At 31.5% G+C, this 26,152-nt stretch overlaps 1 protein-coding gene across 1 annotated transcript in view; it reads left to right on the forward strand.

Annotated features, from left to right (window-relative positions):
• The window catches only part of LOC139494668 (uncharacterized), a 163,820-nt gene that overhangs the window by 92,023 nt on the left and 45,645 nt on the right, over positions 1-26,152 (forward strand). The gene's annotated exons all lie outside the window — the stretch shown is intronic.

Here is a 26,152-nt window from a genome sequence, read left to right on the forward strand (position 1 = left end):
TAGAAATTTAAATAATACGGAAATAAAAGACTCCCCATCCACATCATCAAACAAACGTTGACAGTTGAACCGTCGGTAATTACTGTTCTTGAATATCAGATGAGCGGTTTGTCCTTATTATCAATTAACTGTCCTTTATACTTGTAAACCTTTATAATTTAACTAGCATATGTTTTATATTTAAACTGCAGACACTTATCGCTGTAAAATAGATAGTAGGTTCATGATTTTGTTGAGGGTTGTAGGTAATGTTGTTCAGTGGCAAATGTATTTACCAGGCGCGGATCTGGACAACTTTAAAAGGCGGTTCTAATACGCGTAATTCTAAAAAAAGTGGGGATTCCAACCATATGTCCGCATACACAAAAATTAATTGTGAAACAAAACGGAACACGCCCTGGAGCCGCTACTGTTTAACATTTTCAGCAGATGTTGACACGTTGGTTCATTCAATGCACGATTGGCCTTGTCTTATTGTTGGTTGCCTGCATTATATGTATTTTATCATGCATTATTCAAAATCTTCGTTAGCATCATAAAAAACGAAAAATATGTCCATAGAGATATTAGCGTCTCTCAAATAACATCGATTTTAACGTTTTAATTCCAATTTGCACTCCTAACCAACAAGAAACCTTTTGATGTAAGCCGGAATTGAACTGCAGAACGAGAAAAAAATAGATAACTAAATTGTGGACGTCATTTGACGAAGAATATAGGTAAATGTAACGCTGCATTTGCAATGGAAAAACATCGATGTCTCTATACCTTTTTTTTTTTTACTGTATTTAAATGACAAAATTATGATTTCAATTAAAATCTTAAATTGGGCATAATGAGAAAAATAATTTGCAAATTCATTCTTTAAATGATACAATTTTTGACATGCAGAAATTTAAATTCTCTTTATTTTTAATTTGCTGTCATCTGAGATTATATTTCATGTCACGAGCAAACAATTAATTGACAAATCATCAAATAATTTGTGGAATTAGTATAAAATGTCAGATTTGCTATTTAAAAATTAAAATGACAATGTATAGTGTTTATATTTAGACAAGCTGTACAATCACAAAAATACTGAACTCTGTTGAAAATTGAAAACTTAAAGTCCTTAATCAAAAGCTCAAACACATCAATCGATTAAATAACAACTGTCATGTTCCTGACTTGTTACATGCATTTTTTTTATGTAGACAATGGTGAATTAAACCTGGTTTGATAGCTATTTAAACCTTTCACTTGTATGACAGTCGCACAAAAATCGTTATAGAACATCAACAGTTTAACAATGAAAAAAAAAAACAGAAATATTTCAACTTACTTTTAGAATGTTTTTATTTAATTTCCTAGCGAGAAGCACCAACAAAAATGTCCATTTTGATCTCCGTTGTTGTTCTAAATTCATCTGACGTTGCAAGTTCGATTGTGACGTCAATCACGTGTAGCCCATGTTCTATTGGAATTAGAACATAGCTTTGTATTCAAAGCTGAAGAAGAACGTCGTATAATGTGGATTCATTAATATTCGTTGGATATCACTTTTCGTGGATTTCGTGGGTACAGAAGAACCACGAGTTTAAATGTTCAACGTATTACAAATTGACTTAAGGAATGTATGCAGATTTCCCCAAAACCACGAAATGAAATATCCACCAATATGCAAGTTTTCCTCAAACCACGAAAATTGGTACTCACGAAAATAAATGAATCCACAGTAAGCATCTTAATTTAATAGGAAAAATAACAGGATTTTTAAGATATTTTCAAAAATTGCTGTTTCAACTGTATGTTAAAAAAAGTATGGCAAGAAACATAAGGGTAATTGTTCAAAATTTAATGGCCCAACATATTTAAAGCTAGTGGATACCTAATGTTTGACTAAAAGCTTTAACCAACGGTAGCGATACTGCTCAAGAACAGTTAACTCATCACAGTGCTCTTTAATTTTAAGAAAAACATCGATTTTTATAGCTTCATTAAATAATTTTCCCACATTGAAATAGATTAAAGCTCAGTAGCAACAAGTAACTATTGTAAAACAATATTGTTCATTTCGCAACAGTATGCAGATCAAAACGTGATCAAGTGTGTAGTATAAAAAGTAGAAAAACCAAAACTATCAACAGAATCAAAAGGACCATAATACATTTGTATTTCTATGTAGTCTTCAGTATCAAATAAGCATGAAATATAATGAGGGATCTGACATTAGACACCGACTTCTTCTATTGAATGTAGACATTCTCTATTAGCTGAAAAGTACACCAGAAACTTAACGTACATCGCGGCGACAAGGGCCTTTATGTGACCGTGACAAACAAACCATTATGATTTAATTTTGATTGGCTGACGTTGTTATGTTTATCAGCTCATAGACAAAAAATTCAGTCATGTGACCGGGACGTGTTCAACGTTTTTTTTCATGGTTTACTCTGGTTTAAAATGGAATTTAGAATTAGATATAACTGTAATATCTTTTCTGTCTATTCGAAATAACATATAAAATGTGGTGCACACTTTAGATAATTCGCTACGCGGGTAAATCAGTGTGCATCACATTTTTTTATGTTATTTCGAATAGACAGCAAAATATTTCAGTCATTGCTTAAATAACAACACCAATGTCAATCATGTAGGACATACATAAGAGAGCTGCGAATTATGAGTCGTTGCGTTCATGATAACAGAAATAATTATTAATCCAAAGGATGAACAGATGCGTGACATCAACATTGCACTCAGTTGGCACCAGTAGATAATACGTAGAAAACAGTTGTTACGTGAAAAGGGACCTTCCCTAAAATCAGTTGTATCCTCAACTTCAAAAAATGTGTTGAAAACCGTTGCAAATGTCCGAGATAATGAACAATGTATGGGAAAATTTGAGTATGAACTTTTATGGACCAATTCTTATTGACTATGAAATAGTATAATCATTGATGAATACCTAAACTATCATGTTATAAAAACCTTAACATGTCAGATCACAAAGTGTCTTATCTGAATTCCTGGACTGGGTTGAACTAGAATGGATTCGACTTGACAACTTTCAAGACTTGACTAACAGATTTATCCTTCAATTAAAACACGTATTCTTCATTTTTTTAACTGTATCACCGGTTTTCATGAGTATTGGGTGTAGGCTTATATTTTAATGTCATTCGCCAAAAAAAAAACCAGAAACGTTATGCAAAACTATCTTATTTTAAACATAACTGTTTGTTTTGGAAGCAATCTAATTTGTCATTAAGACAATATTAAGTGGATTTCCTCACAAATTATTGTTTTCAATACATTATGTTTGCATTCTTTGTAAAGCGGTTAAGACAGTTAAACCGTTCAAAACACAAAATTAAATAGAACAAGGTGATAAATGTATTACATCGTGTATTACAAAGATAACAGTACACAATTTGTCCATGTATCTGCCTTATGTAATAAAACTGATACTACCATTCTAATTATAATTTAATAGATAAAATCATCCGTTTTGAGGACGAATATCATCAATAAATGCTACTTTCTTTTAATAAGACAGACATATTATAAATTCAATAACAGAAACAAATCAATTACAAATTAACAAATACAAAAGAGTTCATGTTAACAAAATAAATATTTTATTAATTACAAAACAAAAAGACTTGGTATGAAAAAAAGAAGATGTGGTAATTTCGGATAATTCATTTTTCAAGTGATGTTATATTTTGATATTATAATACATACATGCATCAAAAGTTATATAGTTTATAATTCACACATGTATTGTATATATTATAATAATGAATAACAAGTAAAATCACAAAGATAATGAACTTCGAGGAAAATTCTAAACGGAAAGTTTCTAATCAAATGGCAATTAAATGATAAGACACATCAAACGAATGGACAACAACTGTAATATTCTTGACTTCAAATAAACATTCAGTCCAGTCTAGATTCATTATAAATACTTATATAGGTCATAATACATACACTTTACATTGTCTTATCGGGGCCTTTTATAGCTGACTATGCGGTATGGGCTTTGCTCATTGTTGAAGGCCGTACGGTGACTTATAGTTGTTAATGTCTGTGTCATTTTGGTCTTTTATGGATAGTTGTCTCATTGGCAATCATACCACATCTTCTTTTTATACACATGTTGTGTTGATAGACATTGCCGATAGGGTCGCGTCTTTTTGCAATATGTGTTAGTGATGATTATTCAGCTCTAGTATATGTTTCAGAATCTTTCTTCTCTCCCTATCAATATATGTAGGCTACCAATGTTACACTTTGTTTCGTTCTATTAAATATTTGTCTGTATGTTTTCACTTCTTATCAATAACAAGAAAGTAGAGCAATGTCAATACATTACTTTCTTATCAATAAACCGTTTAAAATTATAAGACTGAATGTGTTTCTTACCTTTGTATATCTTTCAGAAGTGTGTAAAATACAATTAAGAAACTGTTTTTAAACAAACAGACAAATGTACAGCGGCTACCGTCAAAGTGAATTTAAATAGTTAAGATAGCACGTACTTGTATATATTTAGATTAAAATTAGATGATCGAACTTTCTCCTAACAAAATATACAAGAGGCTCTAAAGGGGTCCTTTATTTCTGTACAAAGAAAAAATCATGTATTTGAACAAGGGGAAAGTAAACTAACCTTTTGATGAAACACGATAAAAGTAATATGAAGAAGAAAGGATGTGCGAAAGATATCAAAGGGACAGTCAAACTCATACATCGAAAACAAACTGACAACACCAAAAAAGAAAAAGACAAACAGAAAAAATAATAGAACACAAGACACAACATAGAAAACTTATGACTACGCATAGTTTATATTTGATTTACATGCACATTTGAAATACAATATTTTGATATACTTTCTCAATTACTTATATGAGGGTCTGCACGGGGTGAACATCATATAATATATAATAAAATATGTAAAGAAGAGGGAAACATGACTTAAAATTCAAAAAGATCATAGAAAAATGGACTCGAAATTAAAATAATACTAAAATGACTCCTCATCCACATCCTTATACAAACGTTGACAATTTAATCGTTGGTGATTACTGTCCTTGAATATCAAATGAGCGGGTTTTTCCTAATTATCATTTAATTGTCTTTTATACTTGTAAACGTTTATACTCATTATAATTTAGTTATCATATTTTAACTTCAGACACTTATCATTAAAATACACATAATATGTTCCTTAATGTGATGAGATGTTTAGGTAGTATTTTTCAAGTCAAGTGTTTGTAGTAATTACCAGTCAATTATAAAAAAAGTCAACAGGCAACAAGAATTTTGGGTTAAAACAACATGTCCCTATACAAAATCATTACTTGGTAAACAAAAAGACATCCCCTTGATCAGCAACTGTTTATCCTCCTTTTTAAACTGATGCTGATGGCATGTTGGTTATTTCAATGAAATTTCCTAAATGATGGTTGCCTGCCTACCATTGTAAATTATTTTAGATTTTCATAAGCAACAGATAACCGAAAGTCACGACCAGAGAGATCACATTCTTTTCACATATGTCGATTTTAACGTTTCCAAACCTTATGGCAATGTAAATCTAAAATGCACGCATAACCAACCAGAAACACTTGATGAGTTGAACTGCAGAACGAGAATAATTCAGATTCCTAAATATATTCACTGTTTCGTGTTCCTCTGTCCTTAAATATTCGGACAATAACAATATGATGATTTCAATTGATATATGAAATTGGACAAAGAAGAACATAACTGCAATTTATTCTTGTAATGATACAAGTTCTGACAGGTAAAACATTAAATTCTCTTAATTCTAAATCTTTTGTCATCTGAGATAAGATTTCATGTCACGAGCAGAAAATTAATTCATAAACCATCAGATAATTTTTGAATTACTTTTAAATGTCAGATTAGCTATTTAGAAATTAAAAATGATCCTGTATACTGCTAATACATAGATAAACTGCATGAAAAATCAAATGGCAAAATTAAAAGCCCGAGGACATCAAACGAAAAGATACCAACTGTCATATTTCTGACTAAATACAGACATATAGAAAATGGTGGATTATACCTGGTTTCATAGCTAGCGTAACCTCTCACCTGAATGACAGTCTTGAAACGACGTGATACTGATATCCATACTTTCGTTCTTTCTTTAGATGAGGTCGGGATAAACCTATAATCCACTTATATTTTTGTCCATCTGATGAGTTAAGTCTTTTTCAACAATTTTTTATAGTTCCGTAATATGTTGTACTGTTATACCAATGTTCCAGGTTAAAAGAGGGTTGGGATCCCGCTATCATGTTTAACCCCGCCACATAATGTGCCTGTCCAGAGTCAGTGGTTGTCGTTTGTTTATGTGTTCCACATTTGATTTTCGTTATTTTTTTTAGTATAAATAAGGTCGTTAGTTTTCTCGTTTGAAATGTTTTACATTGTCATTTCAGGGCCTTTTCTTGCTGACTATGCGATATGGGCTTTTTTCTGTGTAATTGTGGTCTCTTGTGGACAGTTGTCTCATTGGCAATCATACCACATCTTATTTTTTATATTATAACAGCTGCACTAGTCGACATATCTAAATAGAAAATAAAATATCTATGTTAAATTTGTAAGGTGCAATCAATGTTTTACCACATGTTTTAAATGGTAAAAATCATGTTGATACAGTTATTGAAACATTTTGGTTTTTGTTATCCCACATTTCTCGAGATAGAAATCTATAAAATTTCCCCCTGTAGTAAAGACGCACAGATGGACGGAAAGTGATAATATTATCTAAGATGTTTTTTTTTGTCAGATTAGCTTATAGAATTTTCTCAAACATACATTTAATTTTGAGTGATGCTTCTAAGATTTGACGCAACGTGAAATAATTTTACTGTTCTATTTGCGTACTAGTAGCAAATAAACAAGTATGTAATAAAGTGTAAACTCCAGGTTCTCGGGAAACACATGTAAGAGACAACATGTTATACTAAATAAGGAAGCCTTATCAACGAATACGTCTATTCTGGTTGTTATGTTATTTGTTTTATCCATCTTTCTTAGAACATTTTCAAGCAGGTGCGATCCATGAGGAGGAATACCCATTTTGGTGTTCCAACTTCTGCAAAGGAGGGGGGAAAGATACGAAAGGAACAGTCAAACTCATCGATAGAAAATAACAGTTTCAACCAAAAAAAAGACCACTGACACAATGCAGCAAAGATTATAATTGGAACAAAGGAGCACGCGAATGATACGAGTTCAAAACAAAACAATTTACAAAACGGTCAGCATTCTACGTAAAATGAAAACGACAAAGGGCGAACACAACGTCTCAACATTACACGGAAGATCTACTGGTATCATCCTTACTGGTACTCCTGATACAATCCGTAACGAAATGAGAGTCATAATTTAACAACAGAATATTGAAACCAATAAGTTGTTGACAACGTATAGACAAAAACACATGGCTTAACAATTCACATAATACAGAACTGAAAAACCAACCTTCCACATCCTTATACAAACGTTGACAATTAACACTCGGTTATTACTGTCCTTGTGTATAAGATGAGCGTTTTTTTATTAATTATCCATTCTTTGTCCTTTATACTTCTAACTTTTTGCACATTATTGACATGGCAATACGCACTCGACTACACCCTAATAAATTGCAGGTGCTCTAGAAAAGTAAGCAGATCTGGCTTTAAATGTGACGCCCGTCAGGTTGATCATGTAGGTCCAAACAAGGTGTTATGTCGGTGCTAACAAATTAAATGGATTACCTTTCTTCTCATAGATAAACGATAGGAAATTGAAAACTGTATATGTCATTTAAATACCTGACCAGATTTGAAAATGTGAGGTACACATATGTTCTTCGACAAACAGGTAAGTATGAACAAAGCCGCCTATAAAAAGCGAGGACTTTTAAATTATAATCCTGGTACCTTTGATAATTATTTAAGAAAATAAAAAATACAACAGAAAATCCAACAATAGCTTAATGATATTAAGATTTCTTCTCTCTTTATGGTAACCAGTTATGCCACTGCAAATGACTAACACATTGCCGAAATCAAATACAGTAAAATCACTAAAATACTCAACTCCAAGCAAAATTAAAAATCGAAAGTTCTTAATCAAACGATAAAATAAAAATCACAAACACATCACTCGAATGGTCATATGGCATTTATGCGGCGTAACAGAATAATTATTTTTTAGCTAGCTAAATACTTATTGGAGTTTTAAATGTCAATTTGTTATTAATAATGACGAAAAATAAAAAAATAAAAACAAGGGAAATGGCCATGGGCAGGAGGACTTCGTTATCATTCGATCTGTCCTACATTCGTGACATTATTTAATCATATGAAACAACACAATGCTCGTTAATACATTTAATTAATTTTATTGTACAATTATTCATGTAACTAATAGTTTTACAACTTGATGAACGGAAACAACCTTTCTTCTTTTATAAGATAAAAAAAAGAGTAATTTCCTCATTGCAGATTTAAAGAGGGTCTAGATAAGGGTCCTTCGTTTCTGTATTCTCTAAGGTCTGTTAGGGTCTTTTGCATGTTTTGTTTGTCTTGCATATATTTTTTTCACATTGTTTTCTTTCTTTTAAGTATTTCAATACTCCATTTTTGCCCCTTTCTTCTCTTATAATGTACTAATTTATATATTTTCGTCCCTTTATCTACACATTTTGCCCTCTATTTTGAAAATCAGATCCAGACCCTCTTTGTTTGTCGAAACAAATAGTTTTAAGTTTGGTTGATTAATCGCTACAATAAATAACAAAGGACACATGTCTTTGTTTCATTGTCAATATTCGAAATGCATCCTTTTATCCAAAACCGAGTATATTTATCAACTTTAAACTTTGAAGATTGTATTCATTTAAACCCCAAAATAACTTGTTGGATGACCGTCCAAATATTGGGTAAGTAATACAAATATATATTTGTCTTCTGCCGTTAAATTAATTTCGAATGTTCATTGTTATGTTACGAAAATACATCCAGTCAAAGCATTTTTATATATTTCTATAGCTTACGCAGCATTTGTAGAACACAAAAAGGTTTAAAATGGTGTTCATATTTTACCTTAATTCAATTCGATTTCTTCATTTGTCTCTTTCTTTATAGAACGTAAGTAAGTTTGCACTTTTAAGCATACACTTTCAAATCATTTTCAAGCTATCTAAATACTCACATAAAAGTTATATTGATAACTTGAGAAGTGTAACACAATAAGGTACAACTATTTTATGTAAAGATGACAGGTGGTTTATCTATTACCTTTACACCTGTTGAAAGCTTATTTTTGATCATACTATTCACCAAATATTCAAATAATTATACATGTTTGAATTTGTGTGGTATTAGTGTTCCGAATGAATTTATTTTGAACCAATTTGCAATCCTCGGGTGAATCCGCTACTTGACTCGGCCGAGTTGTCACCAGTGATTTAAAACGTCCATTTAGCCATACAAGCTGCATTATTTTTTAAAGCTAATCCATATTTTAGGACACCTATCACTAATTTCAGTCCATCAAAGGACATAAAAATAAAAGACATTCTTACTTCTAGATTAGTTTGGTTTCCCATGAAACACATAACATTTACTTCTAAATTTACATCAGTTTTTTTTATACAAATATCGTGTTTCTGGAAGTCGATTTACTGTAAAATGTGTCCCCAAATATTAAATTTATAGAATCAAACTTGAACAAGACTGTCTTTTCTGTTTTTAAAAAGAGTCCTGCGATTCATAAATAGGAAGGCAGCCTATAATGGTATATTTTTTAGAATGTTTTGTCCTTATTGGGCAAAATGAATGTACCATTTACGACTAGTCAATTCACGGTAAAACAAAACATACATTTCTTTGGTTACATCTTCTGACATCAAACTCGGACTTCTCTTGAATTGAATTTTAATTTGCGTATTGTTATGCATCTACTTTTCTATATTGGCTGGAGGTATAAGGGAGGGTTGAATCACATAAACATGTTTATCCCCGCCGCATTTTTGCGACTGTCCCAAGTCAGGAGCCTCTGGCCTTTGTTAGTCTAGTATTTTTTTATAATTTTACTTTCTTGTGTACAGTTTGGAGTTTAGTATGGCGTTCACTATCACTGAACTAGTATATATTTGTTTAAGGGCCAGCTAAAGGACGCCTCCGGGTGCGGGAATTTCTTGCTACATTGAAGACCTGTTGGTTACCTTCTGCTGTTGTCTTTTCTATGGTCTTCGACACATTCCCCATTTCCATTCTTAATTTTACAGTACACAATAATATAATCTACAGAGATTATTCTTCTCGTTGTATATAAATCTTTAAATACATCACATGTGTATAATGTATTAAATATATGATTAAATGCTACCCAGGACATGAAGTTATTTAAATACTTGTGTTATAAATAGAAATACGATGAAATTATATTTATTACTAGGAAGCAATTTAGTTCGGCAGAAAGAAACATTTTTGCATATCCTTAATTTTGTTACAAGTAGGGAATGAAAATGTAGTTGGTGAAGAATATGCTGGATCTGTGTTGTATATGCCATGCAATATATTTAGTTTGTTTTAAAATGCATTTGTTTGATTTAATTTCTACAAAACACAAATTTGGCGGGAAGATTAGTACGAGTTCGGCGTAGAAAAGGATTTGCAATATTCCATTTGAAGTTCGGCATTTATGATGATTGATTTTTTTACGGAAGAATGATTAATGTAACACGTAAAAAGTAAAATCACACAAATACTGAACTTAAAGGAAAATCAATTTGGAAAGTCCATAATCACATGGCAAAATCAAATAACAAAACACATCAAAAACGAATAGACAAGAACTGTCATACTCCTGACTTGGTACAGGCATTTTCAAATGTAGAAAATGGTGGATAAAACCTGGTTTTATAGCACTAACCGTCTCACTTTGATGACAGTTTCATTAATTCCGTTATATTTACAATGATGCGTGAACTAAACAGACATAATAAATGAAGAGGTGTTAGAAAATACTAAAGTGTAACTCGGAAGTTAACATATTTATTTCGATCGTTCAACAAAAAATAAGTATCACTGTTAAATTCGTTTTTTAATTAATAGGTTAGCAACTTTTTTTCAGTGATAATATGTTAATCGTTGTCTCAAACTATTTAACTATTTGATTTGTTTTAAGAGCAGCGAAAATATATGTGAAAACCTTTCAAGAGTAAATAAAGGCAACAGTAGTATACCGCTGTTCAAAATTCATAAATCGATTGCGAAAAACCCAAACTCGGATTACAAACTACAACTGAGGGAAACGCATCAAATATAAGAGGAGAACAAAAACACAACATTAAAATGTAACACACACATGAGTAACAACCAAGATGAGAACGATTTGTGTAATAGCCTTATTGACTCGCTTTGGTGCGAATTTGGGACTTCGAAATTATTTTCCTTTAATTTACACACTTTCCTATAATTAATTAAACAAGGGTTATTACACATAGCGCAACAAAATGACATAAAGATCAACAGGTTTGCAAATTTACATACTAGATAGATTTAGTTAGATATTAGTTTGAAGACTGTATGGATATCGAGGAATAGATCAAGATATGAGGCAGATATTTAATTTCTGTATTATTCATAAGCTCAAGTTCATTTTTGGATATAATGAGAAGCTAGAACTCATTGAACCTTGGGTTAGTGCGTGGCATGACATCATTAGTTTATTTGAAAGTGAAGGTGAAGAACTTTGCAAGATGCTATTCTCTTTATCTTTGAAAAACAATTTGCCAGTAGCTGTTCACAATGAATACCAATTAGAATACAGGCTTGTTGCTGAAAAATCAATCTATAAAATCAAACATATTTCTTATTTATCAAACATTCAAGCATCTTGGTAGTATCATCTATGATTTATTTGATTTAGGATCATTATAGTTCTCCCCAAAGTGAGATTTTACGTGCCCCAAAATGAGAAATGCATATCTACGTTTCCCATTGTTGTAGAAAAGGCTCATTTTCATAAGACGTAAGGCGTGTATCATAGAACATGACCATTAACACAGCACACCTATCTTCACCTCAGATATTTAGATTACTTTGTAGGTTTACTTAAATCAAAAATCATGGAAGGCATAGATTTTTATCATTTTCACATTGTTGTGGCAGTTATATTCGCTCATTTTAAATCTGTCACCTGCTTGTCATGAAATACGACCCTGACGTCCAAGGTGTGTTAAAATTGATGACATATTTACTGCTAGCTTGAAACATTTCATAATTTTTTTAATGTGTTTTACTAATTAGAAGACAATAGAATATAATTTTATCTATGCACGTATCACAGGTGTAATTTCAGAATATTTAGAATTAAATATAGAAGTGATTTCAATACTTGCGCTATTTATAGAAACACGATCAAATATTATATATTACTTGGAAGCATCCTAGTTAGGCAGTAAATCATGTTTCTAAAAAAAACCTTTCCTTTGAAATAAGTAGATGGTGAAAAAAGGTATTCAGTCAAGAGTATGTTGGATCTGTGTTGTAAATCTAATGTCATATCTTTAGTTTTAAATGAAACGCATGATTTGATAGAATTGCAACAAAATTCATTTTGGCGGGAAGATTGAAACGATTTCGGCAAAAATTTCATTTTAAATAATATTAACAGAAGTTCGGCAAATATTTGACCTGAAATATTTACGGATGGATAATGAATGAAAAGGAACGTGACAAACTATCTAGTTTGTCGGAAATCGGTAGAGCATCACATAAAAAACGAACTATCCATTTCGATCAACAAAAAGAATGTATTTTTGTTAATGTTTTCGTTAAAACAAATAGGTAAACCACTCAATCCAAGAAATAATGTAATTGTGAATTAAACTATAAATTTTGAATGTCTCGTTTTGTAATAATAAAAAACGTAACAAATATAAAAAGACTCTATTTGGTTAGTTTAAACATATTTATTCTTTATTGTGGATTGGGAAACAAGTTTTGCAACTTATATAAATCCCATTCCACTTTGCTGGTGCGAGTGCTGCCTTGTAGCGTCATTAGCCTTTTTTTTTGGAAATCTACAAGGGCGTCTTTGACGTGCAAGAGATCTGTCTCTCTCTTAAAATTGGCACGGGCCAGGCACGGGCAGTGTTTATTGTTTAAATAAGCTGTATTTAAAGTCAGTTCAGATGGATAAATATCTTTAATGTGATTACTTAGACCATCATTATTGAGAGCCAATTTAGCATCCAGGAAACTCATTTCCCGCAAAATACTAATCATGGCTTATTTTTCAAAAACAACCACACGGATCATTAATTTGTTTCAGCTTTTCTAATTCCCTTATTTAAACACTATCAGTTTTATAAGTAAAAAAAACTTGGTTTTTAAACAAAGTAGCTAACATCTTAAAATGAAACAGCGAGTATCTCATAACTGGTGCGTCACCATTGGAAGTGTCGCATTCTATGCATGCATCACATGCATTGCAACCAACCCACACACAGTCAAATAATCTCAATTTGTTATATGACAGATAAGATTATTATACTAATATGTAAATTTTAAGACTTTTAATGCATGTTTCTTAGTGAGATGAGAAAATGCTACACTATTTCTCATATTCTCATAATAGTAGGCGTAAAATGTTTGTTGAATTGATTTCAATCGCTCTCTCATCAAATTCCTTTTCAACAGAAGCATATCCCTGACAATGACTACCGATTAGTGTGACATACTAAATCCATGCAATCATCCTAACGTAATCATTAAGATATTCAAACGCAATATGCTGGTGCAGATAGTATACTGTTACAGATGAGAAATTGGAAATTAAACTGTTTAAAAGTTGAAATCATCTTTTAGAATGATGTTGTCATATTTTGATGGAGACATAATCTTTCAATCAGTTTAGTTGAGGTATGGAGCTGGCATGTCAGTTAACTGCTCGTAGTCTGTTGTTATTTATCTATACCCATTGAAAAAAGTATTGCAACACCTTGATTTTTTAAAACTTGAAAAATCAGCCTCTTATTTTGGATGGAATATGATAAAATATTTGTAAAATAATATTGAAACGTAGTTAATGATATCATTGGCATTAAAATGAACAAAAAATGTATGAAAAAAATGTTTTATCTAACCAAAATTTTTATACAAAATAGAGTGTTTTTTGTACCAAAAAAATGCATTTTACAACTTTTACTGTAGTCGAATTTTACAATGTCAGACATTTCAAAATTAATCGTTAGATGATTGTTCAAAACATGGTTGATCGTTATACGTCACGGAATTAGTACTTTCAAACGGATAACCGCATCTTAATGTCTTCTAATTCTTGCCATAAGTCGACTAATTTGTTGCTAAGGTAGCAGCAGCCATTCCTAACGAAGGGTATTGTTTATTTCATGACGTGTTTGAACTGGGATGTTCTTTCATGCACTTTACGCCCAATAGTGTCCCACATACGCTCAATATTGTTCAAATTCGGGCAACGATCGGGCCAAGGAAGATAAACCGAATTCCATTTGAACAATGGATCTTCCTCCACGATGCTAATTTCCAACTTTGGCGTGCTTGATTTTCCCTAGCAGATGTTATAGAGGGTCTTCTAGATCTCGGAAAGGAATGGTGATGACCAACAATACTTGCAATTGTCACAGCGATATACCTGCTTCTCTTATGCTGATTATCTGCCATCTTTTTGCAGTTATGAGTTGTGGATCACCAATTACAAGGTGTCAATCACATAACTTTATAAACTTGGTTATTTAAGGTGTTGAAAACAATGAGGATAAAAATATCTGCTTTATCATCGGCGAGTACAGTAGCTGTATGTTCAGATAAGAACTTATCGAGTCGATATTTATTGATTAAACTCAGGTGATATTAAGATAAGGTTTAACTAGTCCTATTTCAAAAATTTATATCCCAAAAAAATGAAGAGTGTTTTTTTTTAATTTGGTGTTGCAATACTTTTTTCCATGTGTATATTATTGTCATTTTATTTATTTTCTTTTGTTACATTTTCTGACATCGGACTCGGACTTTTCTTGAACTAAATTTTAATGTGCGTATTGTTATGCGTTTTCTTTTCTACCTTGGCTAGAGGTATAGGGGAGGGTTGAGATCTCATAAACATGTTTAACCCCGCCGCAATTTTACGCCTATCACAAGTCAGGAGCCTCTGGCCTTTGTTAGTCTTGTATGATTTTTTATTTTAGTTTCTTGTGTATAATTTAGAGTTTAGTATGGCGTTCATTATCACTGTACTAGTATACATATTTTTAAGGGGCTAGCTGAAGGACGCCATTGTGTGCGGGAGTTTCTCGCTTCATTGAAGACCCATTGGTTGGTGGTCTTCGGCTGTTTTCTGCTCTATGGTCGGGTTGTTGTCGCTTTGACACATTCCCAATTTCTCAATTTTATGAATGTTGATATCGATGAAATGAACATGATATGAAGAAGATCTTCATCTTTTAGACGAATCTTTCAATCTCCATTTTCGTTTATCTGGTTTTCAAAACATATAAATTGTGAAATATCAGCCGCGAGCAACAAATTAACCTTTTTGGCGATTGTGCGCTTCAAACGAGATAAAAAGCTTCACACTGTGTTGAACAGCTGATATTTTACGATTATAATACAAAGAAAAACACGATTATCTGCACATCGTTCTATCAGGGTTCTTTCTAAACCCCTTTAGATCGCTTTGACGACAGCAAGCTTTATAACGTTCCCTCACACACAGAGACGTCCCTGATAACTTCCCCTCAAACATTGTGAAGTCGATGATAATGCATACCTTCTCTCGTCTCAAAGCCGTGATACGAGAAATACAGAACGACTTAGTAGGTTGCTATAGACGTAGAAATGAACGATTAGAGGTAAATAAACTCATCATTAATACCAGGATTGAAACTTTATATTGACATCAGACGTGCGTTTCGTCTACAAATTACTCATCAGTGACGCACCAATAAAACAATATTAAAAAGGCCAAATAAACTACGAAACTACGCCTTTGTACTTCCAAAAAGAGGTGTAAGCGCTCAACAAAATGAGGGTTTTTTGGCTGCAGAACATCGACAATATATGCGCAAAAAACAGAACTTTGCAAAAATTCAAAGTTAATTTATAATTTATAATTATGACCATACCATTGATACCTCAAGTCAACACAGAAGTGCTGACTACTTGAATTAAAACTCCACCAGGAGTGGCATTGACCAGTGGTTGTAAATAAACTCGTCATATATACCAGGATTAAAACTTTATATCGAAGCCAGACGCGCGTTTCGTCTTCAAAATACTCATCAGTGACGCTCTAATAAAAAAAATGTTAAAAAGGTCTAATAAGTGACGAAGTTGAGGAGCATTACGGACCAACAAAATTTTAAAAGCTTTGCCTAATACAGCTACGTTAATCTATGTCTGAAATAGAAAAGCCTTACTACTTCAAAAAAGAGGTGTAAGCACTTAATGAAATGTAGGTTTTTTGGCGGCAGAACATCTACAATATATGCGCAAATAACAGAATTTTGCAAGATACCCTTCTTTTTGATATTGAAAATGGTCTGTATAAATTCTGCTTTATGTGGTTACAAACACAATTCGACCAGCAGTGGTGCACAATCAGTATTCATTATAATAGTTATTGTATGTTGAAATGTCAATCAATCAACCTAAACAATATGTTGATAGTAAACTACTTGTGATACGAAAGAAATTAAATGATAAGGCTTATACACGTACAAGCACCTGTTACTTCAATTTTAAAATTAAAGAAAAAAAACTTCCGTGCATCTGACATTCTATGTTCCCTATTGTCTTAATTTCATCATAAGTTCTACAAAAACTAAGGTTTTGATCGACATAATTTACAATACACTGACCTTGGAAGATAATAATTTTGTTGAGATGTTTTATTACTTTTTCATTTAAAAGTTTAGTTTTCACTGATGATTTATGAATCATGTATTGTAAGCAAATGTTTTTTATGTTATACATGTATATATAAACTTATCAAATGGCAAATAGAAAGTAGGGCTGAATCGCTTGTTATCATATCTTCTTCAAAATTGATCTTATTTATTCATTTTTAATCAAATGCAATAACGACTTTGCGTTATCAATTTTTTTATTTCATGAATAACTGTGTTATTAAGTATAAAATGATAACTACTTTTAAAGTCAGTAATACGCAAAAAAAAGGTTGCAGTGTCCTTGCTTTGTACTTGATTTTGGTAAGGAAACCTTGCAGCTCATAAGTAGACAGCGATTTAAAAAACAAGATGGTTTGAGATTTACAAGGAATTTGCAATATTTCATCTCATTTAAAACATTAAATATTTAACAACTAACTTATTTAAATTGATAAGCAATATAGTGTAACGTGTAATATATGACATGATCATCAACACCGTTCACCTAACTCCCCTCAGATTTTTAAACTAATGTTTTGAATAATTTAAATCGAAATTCATGAAAGGCATAGATTTTTTGTGTTATTTTCACATGATCTTAGCAGTTATATCGGATAATTTTATACCTGTTGGCATGAATAAGACCATGACGTCCAAGGCCATTATAAAATATACGACGCATTTAAGGCTTGCGTGAATCATTTTGTAATAAACCTATTTTGTTTAATGTATTTTACTTGGAAGACAGTAAAATTGATCTATGAACGTATCACAGGTGTGTAATTCTAGTAAATTCATAATTAAATGCAGAAGTGATTTCAATACTTGTGATATAAATAGAAACACGATCAAATATTATATATTACTTGGAAGCATCCTAGTTAGGCAATAAAACATATTTCTGAAAACCCTTTATTTTATGATAAGTAGGTTATGAAAAAAGGTTACCTGTTAAAAAAATGTTAGAACAGTGTGTCATATTCAATGTTATATCATTATTTTTTTTTTAAACGCATTGTTTTTATGAAATTTTTACAAACCACAATTTTGGCGGGAAGATTGAAACGAGTTCGGCGAACATTTTATTTTCAAAATATCAACAGAAGTTCGGCAAATATTTGAATTGAATTATATAATGAATGTAACAAGTGTCAAACTTTTATTTGGTTAAAAATCGGTCGAGCTTCATGTACATATTTTTTTTTTCATCTATTTCGATCAACAAAAATATGCATTCTAGATCATATTTCGTTTAAAGAATTAGGTAAACAACTCAATCTATGGAATGATTTAATGATGACTCGTTTTGTTATAAAAACTTTTAAGACTAATAACCATGTTTATGTCTGTTTATATAAGGATTTTTTGTTTATTTACTTTATTTGGTTCGCCTTTATTTCAGAATATTTTAAAATTGGGAATGTGTCATAGGGAAAACAACCCGACCAAAGAGCAAACAGCAACTGAAGGCCATCAAAACATGGAAAAAGGTCTTATAAACACCGCAAAATTGTGACCAAAAGAACGTCATCAAAAATGAATAATTAACAGTCTGAAATAAAAAAAGATCATCAACTTTATCATACATTCAAGTATTAAGCTTCCCGTTAGCATTGTTAAATATATAGAAATCAAGACACAGGAAAGACCAGTGTTCATTGTTAGTATTAGCTTTATTTAAACTCAGTTCAGAAGGATGAATCTGTTTAGTGTACATACTGAGAACGTTAGTATGGAAAGCCAATATACCATCCAAGAAACTCAGTTCTCACAAATTATTCATCATTATATCTCGAAAACAAGCACTCGGATATCTAATTTGTTTGTGCTCTTTCATACCCTTATTCAAATACTATCAATTTATATTAGTCTTTAAAAAAAAAGCTTGTTATTTTGAAACAGAGAAGTGAGCATCTTTAAGGTAAAACATAATATCGATTATCTCATAATTTTAAAAAGGAGTGAGACCTGGGTCGTCAACATGGAAAAGCTCGCATTCTATGCATGCACCAAACGCACTACAATCAGCCCACACTCAGTAAAATGATGTCAATTTGACAGATCAGATTACTGAATTACTATACTGATACGTAAATTTAAAGACTAAGAATATATGGTCCTAGTGAAGTGAAATAACGCCACACCATGTCTCTTCTTTCTCGTAATAGTTAGCGTGAAAGTTATGTTGAATCGATTTCAATCGCTCTCCCATGAAACCCTTTTTCAACAGTTTTCTGTTGATTTTAGGAGCGCTTCCCTGATAGTGAAGTCTGATTTGTGTGCGATGCTACATTCATGTCATCATCCTAACGTAATAGTTGATATATTCTTACGCAATATGATGGTGCAGATAGTATACTGTGTTTCAACTTAGAAATAGGAAATTAAACTATTTTCTATCAGCTTTTAGTTTGATTTTTAACATCTCTATGTTGATATCGACGAAAAGAATATGATATAAAGAAGATCTTCAACTTTAGATAGAATCTTTAATCTCTAGTTACATTTATCGGATTTTCTACACACTTATATTTAGAATATCAGTAGCGAGCCAGAATGTGAACCTATTTGGCGGGAAAGCGCATCGAACGAGCTAAAAAGCTTCACATTGTGTTGAACAGTTGATATTTTTACGATTGTAATACAAAGAAAACACGATTATTTGCTCATTGTTCTATAACTTGTCTTTTTCGCCTCCCTCCACCATGCACCCCCGCACTCCCATAAACCGCTTTGACGACAACAAGCTTGATAACGTCCCCTCAAACATAGAGACGTCTCTGATAACTTCCCTCAGACATTATTAAGTTGATGACAAAGCCTTGATACAAGATGTACGGAACGACTGAATAGGTTGATATAGGCGTCGGGAAGGTCGATTAGAGGTAAATTAACTCATCATTAATACCAGGATTGAAACTTTATATTGACGCCAGACGCGCGTTTCATCTACAAATTACTCCTCAGTGACGCTTCAATAAAAAATATTAAAAAGTCCAAATAAATTACGAAGTTGAAGAGCATTGAGTGCAAAAATTCTTAGAAGTTTAGCAAAATGCAGCTAAGGTAATATATTCCTGAAGTAGAAAAGCGTCAGTACTTCCAAAAATCAAACATTGTTTTGTTAACAGTTAATTTATAATTATGAACATATCAATGATAACTCAAGTCAATACTAAAGTGCTGACTACTGAGCTGGTAAAACCCACGGGAAATTAACAGAGGAATTATAGTACATTAAAAACAATTTGAACAAGTAATCCTGTGTTAGGATGCTAACACAAAAGTCCCCAAAACGGAGGTCGGGTGACATATTGTTATTGTTAGATTCTTTTTTTTTTATTCACACTTTTTGTCCAGATTAATTCTCGGAATTAAATGGACCAATGTTGATTGAACTATAATATAATGTTTATCCCCATGTGTAGTTGTGCACCTGACTTTGGAATTAAAGAAATGGTTGCCATTGCCGTGGAAACAGCAAATATGTAAAAATGTGATGGAACATTCCAGAACATTAGTGTTCTACAGCCATTAAATGTTATATCATAGTATAATATTATGGGGAGCACAATAGGAAGCAGCAGTATGACTTTGGAATTTTCCAAATGGCGGCCGTTGCCAAAGAAACAGTACAAATTTGAAAATTTTCAAAAGGTTTGAAACTTTCTAAAAATTAGCAGAATGATGTATTGTGAAGTAAATATGTGAATTTAATGTTATTTTGTCGAAATGGCAGCCACTTGGTGGCAATTAGCGGACAAGGATGACATCCGCTATTGCTTGCAATGGCAATTCTAGTTTTTATTCTTTTCCTTATAACATGTTAAAAGCAAGATATTTAATATATTTCTAAAAAAAATTAAGTTCCATCAATAAATATACAATTCATTTCATATCACGTGTAAGGTGTACATGGAGTTTGGAATCCTTTTTGCTTTTATAAAACTTCGGTCGCTTTATTATTTATATTTTAACAAAACTGTAAAGCTTACATTGGTTATAATGCTGGTGTACACAAACATTAATAAAGCAACATAACGCTGTTTTTTAGAACTGATATTCCAACTTCGCACATTGAAATATCGTAATTTAACTGATTGAAAGTATGCCATTATAGAACATTTTGTATTTATAGCTTTGTGGATAAGTATTATTGTATTTGTTTTTAAAAACAAAACAAAACATAACAATAACGAACCAACGACATTATACACCATGTATGTCAATAAGTATTCTTGTGTTGTTTGTTTTATAAGCTATTCATTAACTCAAGTAACAAAACAATAATGATCCAACGCCAAAATACGACTTGATGTGATACGATATAATACATCATGAAGATTATTGTGGTTTTCTTTTTGCTCTTTGTTATTGTATACGCTTCTTTTAACGAGTCATTTTACGTAACAAATTAATAACTGTTGAACAAATCAACCATACTTTAGAGTTAAAAAATGAATCAATTTTGTTTTTAAATTTGATCGATGCTTTTGTGCTTTTTTGTTTGTTTTTGAGATGGTGACACAGTGATGACTGCTTTACTCATATTTTGTTTATTTTACCTATTAAATATAATAGAATTTGATGCGACTGTCATACAAATGAGAGGTTTAGTGCTATAAAACCAGGTTCAATCGACCATTTTCTACATTTGAAAATGTCTGTACCAATATAAAAAAGAAGATGTGGTATGATTGCCAATGAGACAACTATCCACAAAAGACCAAAATGACAGACATTAACAACTATAGGTCACCGTACGGCCTTCAACAATGAGCAAAGCCAATACCGCATAGTCAGCTATAATAGGCCCCGATAAGACAATGTAAAACAATTCAAACGAGAAACCAAGACAGGAATGTGACAGTTGTTGTCCATTCGTTTGGTGTGTTTTGTCATTTGATTTTGCTTTTTTGATTAGGGACTTTCAGTTTTGAATTTTCCTCGGAGTTCAGTATTTTTTGTGATTTTACTTTCTACGTATATATAATTCATTAATAATTGTTTTTACAACAGCCGCCTATACTTATTACAAAACTCAGATTTGAATGATGCTTATCAGACAATATCTTTTTAATAATACTAAATTTGCATTACTTAAATGATTTAATGAAACATTTGACTTCATAGTATATAGTTGAAATGGCTAAATCGGGTGAATATCTCAAATTAGATAGCTGTATTAAGTTACTCTAAAGTTTTTTTTAAATATTTGTTGTAATATAAGGTTTAATGGTAGTTTAGGCATGCCATAACGATAATATTACAAGTTACATCCGTAGTTGCAGACTAAAATTTGAAGTCTGACACTAACCACAAAGAAAATGTGAGATGTATCATCAATTAAGAGAAAGCGGAGACGAGAACATTACACCTGTGTACCTATTTTTCTAAATCATTCAATGTGAACGTACATATAATTCATACTGAAACTGGCATTTACTACGTAAATAAGTGTTGAAAAAAATTATTACATTGCATTTACTCACATTTCATTCTTTGAATGGGTACTAAAATTGTATTATGACACATATTCTTTCAATAACAGTAAACTAACTGCGTCATCATTAGTGGGTTTGTAAATATCTGTAAAAAAATAAGATACTCTTATAATGATGTACGGTGACAAACATTGGTTTTATAATAATCAAGAAGTTTGTTCGAACTAAACTACGGTTTCTTTTGCCAAAACAAAGCTAATTTCTTTTCTTATGATGCTAGACAATTTGATATTGAGCTTGAATCTTGAGGCGCTCGAATCGTAACGGTTTGAAAGCTTAATCAGTAAGTAATGGTCTATCAATATTGCTGGTTGACAACATTTCAAACAATGTTTTCATTTTAATAATAACGCAAACGGTTTTATAAGTGTCATTAGTGTATTGTTAAATATCCCCGAAATTAAAAAAAAAAAGTACATCTGATCAAATGAGTTTTTCAACAATTTTTTTTTAAATTTGCAGAACTATACTTGTTGTTAACTATCCGTCTGTTAGTGTGACACATAGAATAGAGAATGTAAAATGACAAAAACTGGACCAAAGAGCAGAAGACATGTCGAGGCTAGAAATTTGTCTCTAACGCAGCGAGTTTATCTCCCACCAGGAATCGAGCTGCGAAACGATATAACTACACAACCAAAATAGACTTATAATGGTATTTTGTCATAAAATTTAAATATGAGTAGGTATTAACATCAAAAGAAATTTTCCGAAATAATTAGACGTGCAAATATGTAGATTTATTTTGGGGTCGAAATTCTTGGTATTTAAATGAGTAAAACGTTAAGGTTTTGTGTTACTCATCCTTTAGTTTTCTGTGTTGTATTTTTTTACAATTGTTTTTATGTTGAACATTTTCTTACAAGTTTGAATGTCCCTCTGGTATCTTATGTCTTTTTTTTAAAACTGTTCATTAACAAAAATGACAGTTTAGATAAAATTTTATGTCAGCACAACATTATTCCTGTCATGAAGCTCCTTATAGTTCTATGTAGTTCCCTGACTCTAGCATTCAAATGTATAAGGGTTTATTTTTACTTAAGAAGTTAAATCACACAAAATTCATATAATAGAACTTGCATTTAAAGCTGCTTATATCATCGTAAATGAAGTGTTTTAGCAGTATCACCAACCCAGAAGTTTTTAAACTAACCAACAATACACGGTTTTCTATTAATTATACACAACTAAAATTAATTATGCTTATAAATCACCAATAGAGCAAAAATTAGAACTAACAGTTTAAAGGCGACAGCACATAAAAAATAGACAACAACTTTTATATTTCTGACTTTGGTATATGCATTTTAATGCCTAGAAAATGGTGGATTAAATCGGGTGTTATAGCTACTAACCACAACCCTGACACTTGTATGACAGTCGCATTAAATTCAAATTGTATAATTGTGTATCTTATATGAATTACTTAGGAACTGTTATTCTGATAATAAATAATAACTATTTGTACATACCTTGGTGGCAGTGATTTACATTTTTTTTTGATAACATAATGTGTTACACGGATTTAATACATTAATTACATACTCATTAATACATTGCAGCACTTCTAATGCGTGCTGACGGACTTTGTTTTTACAAAAGTTACGCAATGTTGTTTAAACACGTTTAACCTACTAAAACAAGATGATTGAATAAAAAAAAAAATGTATATAATAGTAAACGATAAAAGATATTTACTAATTTTACCTAATTATTGAAGCAGAATATGTTTGTCACGATATTCATTTGTCATACACACAAATAATTCTGCCCTGACCAAATTTTATTGTTGAGTCATGACTAATTTGTTTTCATCTTATTTTCCTCGGTTATGAATTAGAAAAAGCACATACAAAGTCATCTTTATGTTATTGTACTCCATTGAAGCATCCTCTTTTTAAATATTATGTTACTGAATATATTAATATCAATTTCTATTCAAAAATTTGTTGTACGGTCTATATTTATAACACGTTAGTATATAAATCTCATGTTTCTTTATATTAAGTATAAAATTATTATACATAGCTTGACGACTTTTTATTCACGGGTGATAAGGGCATGGGAAACTACGATGTTTTGCAAATCAATTAGTATCGCCTTCGTTTTTTCATCAAACGAAATAAGCAGAAATATTTAGATTTCTTCCTGTTTAGTACACAGAGGGAGTTTGTCATTCTGATTATGTAAAGACCGAAGAAAGTTTAATTGAATTAAGACTGTATGTCGAATAGTTTTACAAAATTTGAAAATAGGAGTTTTTAAAGATAATTCTTCTAACTCTTACTTTTTATCGTTTTGCTTTAAATGTCAACATCTTCATACATGAATGAGTTCAACTTGTATGAAAAAGCTGGTTTTTCTGATTCATTATGACGATGCTTATTAAATATCATCGTCAAAGCATAACAAATTATCTTCTTGTCTTTTAGAATATCAATGAAATCTGTATAAACTAGTGGTATAATTTGTTTGAAGTGACGGATGAGATTTAATTTCCTTGTGGAATGCAGCATTATCATTTTGAAATGAATAACGGCTATTAATGCATTTTTCTTTAAATCAAGTTCTTGAAGGGATTTCGTTTTATCTCTTGCATACTAATTTTCTTTCTTTTCAGTACTACAGCTGTTGTAGATTAATGAGTAACCAATTTTTTTCACCATTTAAGATTCGTTAATCCATAATATTTCGCATTTTTTCTTCGTCTGTCTATAGTCTTTCCGAAATTATAATATGCGCACAGCTCATCACAATCATATGTTCTTTCGACATTGCTTTGTTTAAATATAAAGGGTATATTGATGTGAACTATCATTGTCTTAATATTTGAGTGGTTCTCGTATAATTCTTTAAACGCGGGTTATCGATTGTTTTGCAATTATTAGTCAGTCATTTACAGTGAATTATCATAATTGTCCCTGGTGTTTGTTACAGGTCTTATGATAACTTACAGACGAAGAAATATTCAATGTTTAAATAGAAAAGAAAAACATTGTTAATATATCCTATTATCATTTATCTGTACCAAAATTCAGTGAACTACAGAGACACGCTGAATCGGACCTGCTAATGAATCATGGTTAAAGGTTGTATGCAGACATACTTGAACAATAAAGCCACGTACTTTGCAAGGAAATGTAAATGACAATTTCTACGTTTTGGTTTGAATCGGCCGTGCCTCAAATCAACACGCACGAAACAAGTATATAACAATGACACCAACGCGGCAACATAAGAGGTAGATAGGTAGATGGAAAAAAAATGTAATACAAACTAATCTTTAAGAGAGTTCTTATCTGACAATAAAATTGAGAATGGACATAGGGAATGTGTCATAGAGACAACAACCTTACCAAACTGCAAAAATAATCGAAGGCCACCATGGGTCTTCAACACAGTAGGAAAATCCCGCACCAGGAGACGTACACAGTTGACCCCTTAACAAAAATGTTATATACAATGTCGTGCTTAATTGCGAAATATAAAAATTAACAAGAATAAAAAATCATACAAGACTCAGAGTAGTAAAACTATGTCTGAGTCCGATGTCAAAATCGCCAACAAACAAACTTAGCAAAATGACAATGATGCATAAATTAACAAGGGACTACTAACAATTACTGACATGTCAGCTCTAGATCTCATTTAAACTCATTGATAGATTATGTTTTCATTATATGATTAT

This window comes from Mytilus edulis, chromosome 11 (genome assembly GCF_963676685.1).
Source record: "Mytilus edulis chromosome 11, xbMytEdul2.2, whole genome shotgun sequence".
Classification (NCBI taxonomy): domain Eukaryota; kingdom Metazoa; phylum Mollusca; class Bivalvia; order Mytilida; family Mytilidae; genus Mytilus; species Mytilus edulis.